Source organism: Rattus rattus, chromosome 4 (assembly GCF_011064425.1).
Source record: "Rattus rattus isolate New Zealand chromosome 4, Rrattus_CSIRO_v1, whole genome shotgun sequence".
Lineage (NCBI taxonomy): Eukaryota > Metazoa > Chordata > Mammalia > Rodentia > Muridae > Rattus > Rattus rattus.
The window spans coordinates 98281198-98295751 of NC_046157.1; the positions used below are offsets into that span (position 1 = coordinate 98281198).

The following is a 14554-nucleotide window of genomic DNA, read 5'->3' on the forward strand; positions in this document are numbered from 1 at the left end:
TGGCAGACATTTCAGTCACAATACCGTTCCTTCCCAGGTCCAGGAGAAGCTAGGGACATTCCTCATGACTCCAGGAAGCCCTTACCAAGCAATAGCAGAAGACGTGGGACCTGCACGTCATTTGCTAACCCGGACTTTGGCCTGTGGTCGTGTTTGCTCCTTCCCACGGATTTGTGAAGTGGTTCTGAGAGTGAGAGCAATGGATGGGGAAATTTAACCACTCAAAGGAACCAAAACATTTCTGGAGCACAGATGACAGGAAAGACATTTGTTTGTTTGTATGTTGAGACAGGGCTTTTCTACGTAGTCCTGGCTGTCCTCCAACTCAGAGTGCTGGGATTCAAGGCACGCATAATCAGACCCAGCTAAGAGTTGTTTTGTTTCCTTTTCGGTTTGTTTGTTTGTTTGTTTGTTTGTTTTGGGGGGGTTGGGGCAGGGTTTCTCTGTGTAACCCTGGATGTCCTGGAACTCCCATATACCACCATGCCCCCAACTGAGGAGAGAATATTTTAAATGCTAACCTCTCCTAGAGTCTCTGAGAGGGTTGAGTTTCCCTTTTCTGCGCATAGGAGGTCTTTCACAACTGGCACTGTTCGATTTGATTTTGAAGAAAATGCCAAGTGCTAAGAAGATGGGACTTAGCCAGGAGGTGATGATGGATCTCTGAGTTCAAGGCCAGCCTGGTCTATAATGTGAGTTCCAGGTCAGCCAATGCTACACGGAGAAACCCTGTCTCGAAAAACCAAAAGGGAAATAAGAGAAAGAGATTTCCTTGACCGAAGCTGTTTCCTGTGCACCTGGCAGTAAATAGTTCATGTAACCCACATAACCCGTTGTGGAATCAGAATGCTTTAGGTGAGTCTGGGCTCACTAGAAAGCATTTCCAGTTGTGCTGTGTAGGTAGGAGCTTGCAGGTTTTGCCTCACAAGGACTGGCTGTCCCTAGGAAGACTAACAGAGGGTGCCAGGCTGTCTCTGGAATGCCTGAGGTTTGCTTTCTTTTGTTGCTGCTTTTGGTTGTTTTAACTGACAGCACCCCCTACTCCCCCACCCCCAACCCCACAAGGCAAAGTCAAAACCCAGCCACTTTGAAGATGCTCTGATTTGGCTGCCGGGCACAGAGAGATGCCTTTTGAAAAGTCTCAGTTGTGTGATAGGGATGGAGAAGGGAGGAGCCAAAAATCCATGTAGGTCAGACAGCACTTCTTTGACCAAGTGTTTTAGGGGTATTTTTTTAAAAGTCAGGTAGGATTTAGAGGATGTTCCCCGCTCTAGGAAGGGTATATTTCTGTTTGCTAATGTTTATCTAAAAGTCTTTAACTGGAATCACTTCAAGCTCATTGTTTTGCTTTATCTTCTGGGTCTTTTCGGATGTTATCCAAAGGAAGGAGGGAAAAGACCAAACACCCTCGGGGACCGTTGAAGTAACCGGATTCTCCCCATGAGGCTGAAATAGCGAGGCGGGAATGAATACAACTTTTCAGAATATAGGACAATCTTTTGTCAAAGGCAGCGCTGGGTTGATGGAAATGAAGCTGACCTTGAATTTTCTGGTAACATTGAGTACTTGGCTGTTCCTAGCTTCTGTTTGGACTTGCAAACAGCTCTGTCGTTCACTTTCCTTTGTTTGCTAAAGAGAACTCGGTGGGCCTTTATAGTGTGTGCCCTTTTGGTTTTAAACAGAATCTTTGTTTAGTTTTGTTTTGCTTTGCTCTGCTTTGAGACAAGATCATCCTCTGGAGTTCAGGCTGGCCTCAAACTTGCTGTCCTCCTGCCTCAGACTGATCGGGGCTAGGATTACAGGGACAAACCAGGACATCTGGCTAAAACATATCTCATTTGAATGTCCATCTGATGGCAAATTAGCTCCATGTGGCTGATTAGAAACGGACTGTTTGAAACTGATAAGAAATGTTTGCAGCCAGGTGTCGAGCCTTTCTTATCCTCCCCAGTTGTGAAATGGCACTGTTGGGGCCAGCAGGGCTGTGGTGGATATTTTTAAGTATATGCTTCATTGAATGTGACAGGAACAGGGCCTGTCTGCCTCCCAGCCTACTTTACTTCCAAAACCAATACATCCTCCAAAGAACAAAACTTGGTGTTGATAATAGGTGTGCCCACTTGATATTAATGAATATACCTACCACAATATATTTGGGTTAGGACAGCCTTTAATTAAAGTTTTTACTGACATGTTAAACTTGAAGAAAAATAAATAAATAAAACGTCCTAACGCAGGAAAAAATCAAGTGCTACTAAGAGTTTTGCTTAGGCCCAACATCTTAGAGCCACTGTAGGTGAAACTTGCTGCTGACTCGTGTTACCTGTATGAGTCATAGTTTGTATAGAGTTGGAGGGTGTAGACAGGTCTGAATCGTAAGAATCCTGCTCTCGTATCAATGGAAGGAAGCCGGCTTAGACATTTTGTAGTGCTTTCCAGGAAATAAGGTTGAAACATAAAGCAGTCTGAAATAACAAGGAAGCAGTCATGATTCTCGCCTTTGCTACCTCCTCCAAGTGACTTTGGACAAAGGACTTAACTTGTTCCCTTATCTACATCACAACTAAAGTTTAGCAGACTCTATGTCGTATAGTTCAAAGGAATGGAGAGTTAATGCGTACAATGGACCTGAAACTGTGCCTAGCATAGACTGAGTGAGTATTCGATGTACAGGAATCATAATGATAATTTACTTGCAGGCGGACAGAAAAGGTACTCAGTTATGAAGAAGGGAAAAAGTCGTCTCCCATTTCTGGTAGGAGTAGAGGAAAGCTAGATGTGGTGGTAAAAGGCCTGTGGGAGGTTGAGGCAGGAGGTTTGGGAGTTCAAGATCTTTGTCAGCTTTGTGGGAGTTTTGAGGCTGCCCTCGGTTCTTTGAGACTCTGTCAATCAATCAATCAATCAATAAACAAGGAGCGCGGGGCAGAAGTAGGTTATTGGGGACGCTTGATCGCCGTTGGAGAACTTCAGTTTGAAATAGCTTTGTTACAGCTCGACAGAGATGTTACAGGTACATCAAGTGGGCAGCGGACCCTCACTGCATGACACTCAAGTTATCTGCGTATTGCCGACTCTCTGGTTTTCCTGGCAGCTTCTCGTGAGCTCCTCACAACCCCGAATCCCACGAGCTTCAGATTCATGAGTAATAGTGAGGAAGATCAGGGCACATGTTAAAAACTCATCGAGTTTGTGTTTAAAGAGAGGAAAATTGTCACCAAAAGCCTGAATGCTTTAGATAAATGAACATGTAAACATAAACTTAGCATGCCATGATCAAAGAGAGGCTGAGACTGGATCTACGAACCAGAAAGGGAACAGTCTACCGTTCTTGCGTCTTTCCCTTAGCCGTTCAGTTCATCCTTGGTTTCTTTGGCTTTTGTGCTGAGAATGAATGGAGGCCTTTTGTATGCCAGTCTAGGGCAGCATCAATGAGCAGCGGGTCCCCAGCTGATTTGTTACTTTCTATTTGAGACACAGTTGCTAAGTTGTCCAAACTAGACTTGAGCTCACAATGCAGGCAGTCCTTGAACTTGCGTCCTTCTGCCTCAGCCTTGAACTTGTGTCCTGCTGCCTCAGCCTCCCAAACCAGCTGGATCATAGGCTTGCTTTCCCGGGCTAAGCTTCGATGTATTCATTCACTCGGAGACTAGTCACTGAGTACTCACGAGCACTATGTGCCTTTCTAGGCAAGGGGTCAACAGTGAACACAACAGACCAGGATTTCTTTGCCGATGGGACTTGTAGTCTGGGCTAGCACAGAGGCTAGGAAGAACAGACAGTAAACAATAAACACAACACGCGATGTACTTATCCACTTCTTATCCATTCAGATGGCTACTGTTTAAGAAAATGGGGCTGGAAAGATGGTTCAATGGCTAAAGTGGCTACTGTGCCACAGGACTGGGGTTTGATTCCTAGAATCAACACGGTCACTCACAAATATTTGTAACTCCAATATCCAGGCAATATTAGTCCCCAAATGCATTCTATTACATGAAATGCACAGACACGCATGCAGGGGTGGAGGTGCACTGACACAAATAGAATAATATTCTTAAGAAAGAAAATCAGAAAAGAAAGAACTCGATATTGAAGCTGTGCAGGAATTGCAGCTGTCATTGAGGATGGAATGGGTAGCTTCTAAAAAATATTAAAAATGAAATTACTATGCTCTAGAAATCCCACTTCAGGGTATGTGCGTACTAAAGGATTGGAAGCACGGTACTGAGAAGATATTTATACACCCACGTTCATAGCAACATCATTCTCAATAGCCAAAGGGTGGGACAGTCCCTCTATTGACAGATGATCATGTAGACAAAACATGAGGTACACACACAATGAAATGTTAACCCTCAAAGAAGTGTGGTAACATGGCTGAAACCAGGGGACATGGCACCAAGTGAAATGTTACCTGTAAAAAGATTATGAGTCCATGAATATGAAGTCCCAGGAAGAGTACATAAAACAAACAAACAAAAAAACAAAAACAAAAACAACAAAAAAAAAAGTTGCCAGGGACCAGAGTGAAGAGAGGAGGGAGAATTGTTCAGGAGATATTGGGCTTTTGCTTTGCAAAAGAGAGAGAGTTGTGGAGATTCGTTTAGATGAATGAGTGTGTTTAACCACATTCTGAGAGGGGATGAGATGGGTCACTGAAATCGGTGGTACATGTCTGTGATGTCAGGGCTTAGTAGCCTGTGCAGGAGATTTGAGGCTATCTGGACTAAATAATGAGACTCTATGGAAGAGGAAAGAGAAACAAGGTTGGGAGGAAGAGGAGGAGAAGAAGAAGGAGGAGGAGGAGAAGGAGGAGGAGGAGGAGAATTAGAAGAACGAGATGATGAAGAAGGAGGAGGAGGAGGAAGAGGATTAGAAGAACAGGAAGAACAAGATGATGAAGAAGGAGGAGGAGGAGGGGAAGGAGGAGGAGGGGAAGGAAGAGGAGGGGAAGGATGAGGAGGAGGAGGAGGAGGAGGGGAAGGATGAGGAGGAGGGGGAGGAGGAGGGAAAGGAGGAGGAGGAAGAGAAGAAGGGGATTAAGTTGGTAAATTTCGTGTACTTGAACACACAGAGAGAAAGTAATACATTAAGCTACAAGGGATAAACCTGACATGAAGCCAAGGAGCAGAGTGTGGTGCCTGGTGGAGCGCCAAACAGCTTTAAATCAGGACAGTGGCTAGGTAGCTCCTTGAGAAGGGGAGATTTGAGGAAGGCCTGGAAGGAATTAGCTCCTGGCAGCTGTGGTAATAGTAATCTATGTCTAAATCTTCCAGGGCCCATGGGTGCTGTGGCAAAGCGCAGACAATGTTCAAGCAGTGTCACTGGGAGGCAACTGATATTGAAGCTGGGGTTGGATGCATTTCAACTTGATTAGAAAGACAAGCCAGGCGCTCAGGTGGCACCTGCAATGGCTTTAATGAGATCACCTGAGACCATAGGTCAGGTTACTGTGATGATAGGCGCTTGTTCTTATACGTGACCCTTCCTAAAGTTAAACTGGAGCTTAGAAGCAAACACCAGAGGTGTGACTTCCTTCCTTCCTTCCTTCCTTCCTTCCTTCCTTCCTTCCTTCCTTCCTTCCTTCCTTTCTTTGTCTAGCAGGTTGCTATTCAGCCTGAGGAGTCTTGGCTTCCTGGGAGCTGAGGAAACATTTATTTTCAGTATGAATTTTAAGCCCCTCATTAGCCAGAGATTTGCAAAGCTTCATCTGACCTTCCTGTCAACTCCCACGTAAGGAGGCGGGAACTCAGATATTCTCCTTTCAGTCGCTCTTAACCTGATACATCATGTGACACGGAATGAGCGGCCGCCTAGAAGAGTCTGTGACCCGGTTGTGTCTTACCGTGAACTTAGGAGATCAGTATAAACGGGTTGTCAGCATACCACCGTTTTTAAGGCAACACTTTGTACTGAGGGCGAAATCCGGAAGCGATCGATACTGTTTGCCGTCTTGAACGGATTCCCACAAGTCAGTTTTGATATCACTTTTCTAGATGTGATAAGAAAAGTGGCATGCTGAGCGTGAATCTATGCTCTGCAATCAGGAAGGTTTCCAGCCGCCACACTCACTACTGAATGTGAGGAGGTAGTTCACACACGCGGAGCAGCCAATGATTTTCCCCCTCCCACAATCCTGTTCTCTAGCCAGGGGTTCTGAAACTACACCACAGGGATGGGGTAGGGGTAGAACCAGGTTCTTTCACCACGTGCCCTTTCTACACGGTCATAGCTGATAGCCTGAAAATAATATTCCACCAACCTTGAAAATGGCCTCCTGCTCCAGTTTTTGATAACCAATCTTCCTACTGTTTGATTTCCTTTAGTTTATAACGAAGTTCTTCCTGCTCTTCCTCTCTCCCTCCACCTGTTTCTTCCTTTCATTCCTTTCTTTCACTTTTTATTGGTTCTTTATGAATGTCATATTTTGCATCCCAGTCCCATTCATTCCCCCCTCTCCCCTCCCCTCCCCTTCCAATCTCCCTCACAACAGAGGAAAAAAAAAAACTCTTTGTGGAAGTTCTGGTGTGTCACTGTATCCCACACTATACCCTTTTGTCCACATTTCTTTGCTTGCAAATGTTCATTACAGTGAGTCATGGGTCTGGTATGAGGCCTCTGGCTTCTGCTACTTTACCACTACTAGAACCTCACTGGGACTCCTCTCAGATATCCCGTTGCCCCATGTCATGGAGATCCCGAAGGTTCAAATCTGTAGGACCACCCTCTTTGTGAACTCCAGCAGTTCATTCATGGGGTAGACGTAGGGGTGAGCCAATTCAAAGCCCTGGATCTGGGCCTGAGAGGTATCTTAGGTAGTAGTCAGCCTGGCTCACCAACATTCCCTACAACCAGGGCCAGCTCTACCTTGCTGCCCAGGTGAGGTGCAGAGCCTGCTCTCCTGAGTGCTGCAGCAAGGAGGGGCTGGGATAGCTCTCCCCCTCTGATGACCTCAGGGTCAGCTCTCTTGTCTACCGGCAATGGGTGGGTGGGGGCCATCTCTCTCTTGATTGTGTTACTGAACAGTAGACGATGGTAGAGCCAGCTCTCCCATATGCCTTTGAGACTGGCTAGCCTGCACCCCTGCTACCAAGGTCAGCTCTACTCTGCTGCTGAGGTGAGGTGTGGGGCCTGCTCTCCCAAGTGCTGCAGCTGGTGAGGGGCAGGGACAGCTCTCCTGCCCTCATGACCCCAGCCAGGGTCAGGTCTCCCCCCAGCCAGGGTCAGGTCTCCCGGCTGCCATGGATGGTGATGACTGAAGGGAAGGAGGATATCTTTTCCTCATCCACGCTACCACACGGAAGATGAGTGGTAGGGCCAGTTCTCCCATGCTCATATCTTTAGGGTTATCTTACCTGAAACACCCAAAATGTGTGGGTCTCTCAGAAGTGGTCTCAGGAGTGTTATACATTGGTTGTACATTATGGCACCAGGCAGGGGTCATCTTTGCCATGATCTGCTCCCTTAAGCCTGTGCAGCACCAGACTGGTGGTCATTTCAGGCTATTTCTCTGTCTGGGCACCATGTACGTCTGTCGGTCATCTCATGCTTACTCCTCACTGGCTACCTGAGTCGCACCTTGTGAGGGTTGTCTGGGCTTACTCCCACCCGGGACTAAAGGAGCCTCCATCTTGGGAGCCCATCTAGATCTGCCTGGAACAGGATTGTTTGTCATCTCGGGCTTGCTTTTTTTCAGGGAATGTTAGGCTACTAATCATTCAGATGTTCCTAAGTCAGAACACTGAATATAAACAGAGCCTTTCAACCAAGTCAGTCAACTGAGTCTCAAGGGAGGGAAAGGAGAGAGTGAGGAGAAAAAAAAACCAATTAGATAAAATTATAACTGACTCCACCCAGTGCTTAGGCTGAAGTATTTATTTCTTTCCTGCTTTTTTTTTTTCATTCTAGGTACATCCAAAAAACATGGTCAGTTGTTAGATCAAAGACAAAGTGATTGAGTGAAGTAGTAAACAAAAAGATCATGCAAAGTAGTAATTAAGTAAAGTGGAAAAAACCCATGGCCACTATTTCTAATATTTTTACCTGAGCCTACCTCCTTGTCCAAGCCCAGAGACAAATGCCAAATTCCTAGAAGTGGCACTAAAAGCTCTCAACACCTTTCTTCTCTTTGCCACCCACGGACACACGTGTGACTCATGAGCCACATCTGGGCAGGCCTCTCTTTATTTCTTATACAGGGGATTGAACCTGAGGTTTTGTACACACTAAATGTATGCTTTACACTGCTCCAAATCCCTATCACCGGAGGGTAAAATTCTTGGTAAGTGCTTTCCAACCTAGGTGCTTTCACAGTAAAGATAGAAAAGGGGTGTTTTCCTCATCTTTGTGCATACCCAGCTGTGTACAGTCCTCTCTCCCTGGTTATCAAGCCCAGAGAACTTCCATTGCCTCTGGTTTCTCTCAGCAGACAATGCTGGGAAGAGAGCCAAGTGTCTTACCCCGGGGTCAAAGGATAAGACGTGGGAATGTAGCGACTCCTTACTGTGATAAACCTCTATCACTGAGTGGAGAAAAAGACTTAGTAGCCCTTCTGACTGTTTTGTTGTTGTTGTTGTTGTTTTGTTTGTGTGTGTATCAATTTGACAGGAGTTAAAATCGTCAGAGAGAAAGGAGCCTCAGTTGAGCAAACGACTCCATGAAATCCAGCTGTAAGGCATTTTCTCAGTGAGTGCTCAATGGAGGAAGGCCCCCACCCATTGTGAGTAGTGCCATTTCTGGGCTGGTGGTCCTGGGTTCTATAAGAAGGCAGACTGAGCAAGCCAATTGAGGCAGGCCTTACAGGAGCACCCTCCATGGCCTCTGCATCAGGTCCTGGATCCTGCCCTGTTTGAGGTCCTGTCCTGACTTCCTTTGATAATGAACGGTAATGTGGAAGTGTAAGCTGAATAAACCCTTTCCTCCCCAAGTTGCTTTTTTGGCCCCAATGCTTCATTGCAGCAATAGAAACTCTTAAGAAAGTAGCAAAAGAAGAAAAGTCCAGTGAATTCAGCAGACACTCTGGGTTCTCACTAGAGAGGAAAAGGAATTTAATCCCATGTAACACAATATTTATCTCTAAGAAATCACGGCCTCATGCGGGCGTAGAGGAAACACCCAGATAAGTGCAGGACAAGATCGAGTTTGAATGCAGCGTCGAACTAAACGAAATGCAGGTTATTCGCTGAGGATGGGTGGAGGAAGGTGTTTCTTTGATTTAATGCTTTGGAGAACAGGTTGAGCTATCATCAGAGATGGATGAAATTCACAAATAAGGAGAAAGTCATTCCAGGTAAAGAGTTGACCCCAAAAAGGAAGCCCCAGTTGAGCATCTAGTTAAGAGATGTGACCACTCAAGTTTGTTTGTCAAAATAAATAGCTAGAAACGATTTGGTTGTTCAATACCTAGCCAATGAGAAGTGGTCATATGGAAAAATAGAGATTATAAAATTAATGTGGGAAAATAAAGTATCACATTAAATGACGGAAGGAGGCTGAGGAACACTGAGAATAACATAAAGGTTAAAAATATAGAAAAGGATATAATATTTGTGGATGTGTAATTTCATAATGTTTTGGTATCATTATGTTGATACCTATTCATAATTTCATAATGTCTCCAAGAGAAAACAGTGGTGGGGTGAACAACTAATTCAGTACATAGCAACTGTTGCTAGGGAGAAAGAGCTTTCAGCTGACCCTCTGACAGGGAGATTGATGAAGAACAGAAAGTTGCACACGTTGACACTCATGCATACATTTAAAGTGGGAAGTAAATACAACACACTAAGATTTGCAAACCTTTGCTTATTGTCTGTATTTCTACACGCTTGAACTATTTAATGATTTCAAAATTATTAAAAAATCAAAAAGTACAGAGTCATTAGTAACACACACCTGAAATTGCAGTACTTGGGAAACAGAGGAGGGAAATCAGAAATTCATGAAAGTCACTGAGTGTAAGACCCAGCAGATGCCTGATGTCCCTTGGAGCCCAGTATGCCATGACAGGAAGACAGCCATGAGTTCAAGAACAACTTGCCCTACCTAGTGAGCTACAGGCTATCCTGGGATATGATGGGAGCCTCGTGTCATAACCACACACACACAGACACACACACATGCATGCATGCATGCGTGAATACTCACCTACACCCATGTGCACAGACACACGCACACATGCACACACACACACACACGAGCACACATACACACTAGGGGATGGAGGAGGTAGTGACAGACTCAGACACAGAGAGACACAGACAGAAGCAGAAATCCACGGCCTCTGGTGCTCTGTTCTGTTTACTCTCCTACATGACTTCAGAAGAGGATGAGTCCCACAGATGTAAACCAGGGCCAGGTCATGGAAATGCTCTGCCTGCCAAGCTCAGGAATGCAAGCTTTCATTGGCAGTTGGAAGTTACCAGAAGCTTAAGCACTTTTTTTTTTTTTGAGCTGAGTTTTAGCCAATCAAATACGATAGAACCCCGGGCCGAGAGCAGTCAGGAAACTGTCGCCATGGGTGTTGCTGGGGCAGGATTCAGGTCTGTAGATATGAAATGAACAGCAGCAGCAGGTTTTCTCTACAGCCATCCGACCCAGAACATGCTTTATCTTGTCAGAAAGGACAGGTTCGCTCGTTTGTTGTTTGGTTTTGGTTTTTTTGAGACAAGGTTTCTTGGAGCAGCCCTGCTTGTCCTGGAACTCACTCTATAGAGCAGGCTGGCCTCAAACTCACCACCAGCCTGGCTCAGAAAGAACAGGTTGGTTTATTTTTAATATGCTAAAACTTGTTTACGTTTTAATGACTAGAAAGTCCTAGTTTTTATTTTGAGACAGGATTTCACTGAAGTCCACAGGCTGCCCTGGAGATGACACTGTAGCGTAGTCAGTTTTGAACTTCTGGTCCTTCTGCCTCTGCCTCTGCCTCCTGAGTAGCTGGGAATATAAACCTGCCACAGCCAAACCTAGTGACAGATTTCAGGCTAGACTTCCAGGGTCTGTAAGTAAGAAATTAGCCAATAATAAAATTAGGTATGCCGGAAGTTTGCTTGTGGTGCTGGTGAGGACAGATGGCTGGATAAAGAGAGGTCATGGTTAAGAAGCTTGAGGCCATAATGGTCTCACATGTTAGGACTTCGCATGGTACATCATATGAGAAGAAAGAAGGAAAAGGAAAACCACAAAGGAAAGAAACTGTAATTCGGGTGGGAAGGGGCAGGCAGACTTAGTTAATGGTAATGAGGGAGAAATGGGGGCTGTGGTGTGCTGGCTGGTGGTTAAGAGAATTGGCTGGCCCTGGGTCACATTTGTGTTGGGATCCTAAAGGCTCAAGTCACGTGGTTGGACTTAAGAAGGAGGACTGGAAGTTATAAGGAACACATGACGTACAAAGACACTGGTAGAATCGGGACCCCATAATCAGAAGGGATCATAAACCCTCAGAGCTAAGTAACCCTAATGAAAAATAGCAACCTTTGTAGACAGTGCAGGGCGGCCAGTAGGCAGTTAGTATAAGAAAGAGGAAAACTGCCCCTGTGTGACAGCTCTTACTGTTCTGAACTCCATGACTTTAAAGGAAGCCTCTCCATCAGCCAAGGACTACTAATAGTTTCAACGATACTGGTTATGAATTGCTATTAACAGTTATGGAGGAGGATGCACTAGAGATGAGCCGGGGACACCAGAGGTAACTTTAAGAAAGCTCTCATGGAATAACTGGGGGAAAGAGGGTCTGGGTAACCGCCAGGATTCTTCAGCCAGCGTCAGCTCAGAGGCCACCCTTGCCATGTAGATCTACCTGTTAGTTTGTGGTTGACTTCGTGTGTGTGTGTGTGTGTGTGTGTGTGTGTGTGTGTGTGTGTGTGTGTTACAGCAACATTCAAGTTGTTGGACTCTTGGGATGGGAGAGGTTTGCTTTAAGGCTTCAGTGCTCTGGCTCTCAACTATTCTCATAGTCAATGCCTCAAACTAGGATGAAGGGATTTTTTTTTTTTTTTGTGATAGCATCCTTGCATAGCAATCTCAAGTTAGCTAATTAGAATTAAAAATGTTTGGACAACTTCCTTACGCTCACCATCCCACATTAAGGAAACTAAGCAAATTAGTGTATGACCAATATTCTAGTGTCACAGACGTAAAGTGTTCCCCCCCAAATCATATGTTCAAAACCTCATCCCAATATGAGGGTGTTAGAAGATGAATGGCATTGATAACCTAATAAGAAATGTTGATAACCTAATAGAAGGACCCACCGAGAAGAGAGCCGTCTGTAAGTCACAGGCGAACACGTACCAGGCAGCAAGCCTGTTAGCGCCTTCTTCAAACCTCCACAGCTGGGGGAAATAGATGTTTGTTGTTTAACCCCCCCCCCTTGGTTTGTGATACTACACTATGGCAACCCGAAATGCCTAAGGTAGGGGGTTTAACAGGACCTGGTTGGTTTTGTTTGCGGCTGTTCTCAATGTCACAGATTCTGCGTCTGAGTTTAAGCAGGAAGCTGATTGTGCCAGGCACAGTGGGGGTATAGTAACATTGGCAGTGTCAAGTGAGTGGCTTGCACAGGCAACAGGGACAGGCTGTTCTGGTTTTCTCTGGTTTTCTCTGTGCACCAAGAATAAGAAATTAGGTCCCTGGCTCTTCTCTTGTCTCTGGTCTCCAGGGTTATTGGTTTTCCTCCCCTTGCCTAGATCTCCATTCCCCCAAATCTTTATCAGGCCCTCTCGGGACACAATATTACCAGTGACAGAAGACAAAAGACGAAAAGCAGGCTGGTGGCCAGAAGTTCAGTCAGCAATTTAAAGATGGTTATAGCGAATCTCTCCTGTAGACGATGAACCAGACACGGATTCCAGTGTCCGATGCAAACTCTGTTTACTGTTGTAAAACATGCTATGGTTTCACTGCCTAAAGTTTCACTTCTTTTGCATGGGTGTGGGCAGGAGTGTGTCACAAAGCCACTTCAAAAATAGAAGGACAAGTTGGAGAATTGGTTCTGTCCTCTTACCGTGTGGGTCCCAGGAATTGAACTTAGGTCATCAGGCTTGGCGGCAAGTGCCTTTACCCATTCGACCATCTTGCCAGCCACCATTGTTTTTAGTTATCTCTGCCCAAATCTTGCCATATAGCCCAGGCTAGTCTTGAATTCACTAAATAGGCCCCGCTGGCTTTGAACTTAGGGCAGTCTTCCTGCCTCAACTTCCTAAATGCTGGGATGTGTGTGTGTATGTGTGTGTGTGTGTGTGTGTGTGTGTGTGTGTGTGTGTGTGTGTGTGCACGATGCACTGACTGATTCTTTAGGAGCAGGCAAAGGATGGCTTAGTTCATTTTGTCTTTGAGTAGTTGTTCTCTATTGATGACTCTTGGGGTCCCCTCACTCAGGAGAAAGGAGGAATAAGACCATGTCACAGTCTCAGAGAGGCGGGAGGGACAAAGTTCTCTCTACCACAGCAGTGCAATTATGTGCGCCATAGCGTGTGAAACCGTTAGTAGAGCATTCTTAAGAGGGAAAGAGATGGAAATGGCCTCCGGGAGGCTTCCTGGTAACTCAGAACTGAACTAAAACCTCAAGAACTGAACTGAAGATAAGCCAAGTTATCTGAAGAGAAACTGAGAATCAAGTGATCTGCTTGAATTTATACCTAATAAAGAGGCCGGATCTGGGGACAGGTCCTCTGAAGCATTGTAGCCCATGAACCGCAGAAGGGTTGTTGTAAAGCACAGGACTGCTAGGAAAGACATGCATCTGTGTGGCGTTCCAACTCCACTCTAAGAAAGCAAGGGCATGCCCCAGATAGACCCGTCCGTGGAGATGAGCAGCTCCGGGCAGTTCACCTGGGATGGCCTAGGTCCCGGCAGGTTTGCGGAGCCATGGAAGCCGCCTGCCTGCTAGAAGCTAGAACAAGCTGAGGGGGTGCATAACTGCAGCCAAACCACACCCGGGAAGCCAATAGCTATGCTCAAGAGGGAAGTCTGTGGAGACTCCCGGTCCCTAGCCTTTAATTAGCAGGTGTTTCAGACAGCAGGGCTCACCCTGACCCAAACAAGCAGTCTAGAAAGAACAGACGAACCTCTCTACCCTGCCGGCCTCCTAGCTGACTGGCCTTACGCTGTTCAGTGAGCTCTACTGAATTGTCCCCAGCTCCTCTGAATTCTCCCTCCCCGTGACACAGATGCTGATCGTCGTGTGGGGTAGATGCCTTCCGTGTGTACAACGATGCCTTTCGAGGAGAGCACCTGCTCATCTCATTAGCTGAGATGTAGGTGGCAGAGCAAAAAAGCACAAAGCACAGACAGGAGTTGTAGCTGGAGGGCCTCTCTCTCTCTCTCTCTCTCTCTCTCTCTCTCTCTCTCTCTCTCTCTCTCTCATTATATACGGACTCACATAGGAAGGCTCAGAAGGCCTACAAGATGACAAGCATCCCTGTCAAGATCAGACAGATGTAGCTTGGGGGGAGGGGCATGAGATCTTTCTTTCTCTATTTTCCTTTCATATGACGAGCATTTGAAAAGAGAAGGACCAACCTCGCCTGGCAGCTCAGTCGCTGCTGGCTACACC

General features: G+C 45.9%; 1 pseudogene; it reads right to left on the minus strand.

The window, feature by feature from the left end:
• Nucleotides 1-7698: 7698 nt before the first annotated feature.
• Nucleotides 7699-7780, minus strand: LOC116899896 (annotated as a pseudogene).
• Nucleotides 7781-14554: the final 6774 nt, after the last annotated feature.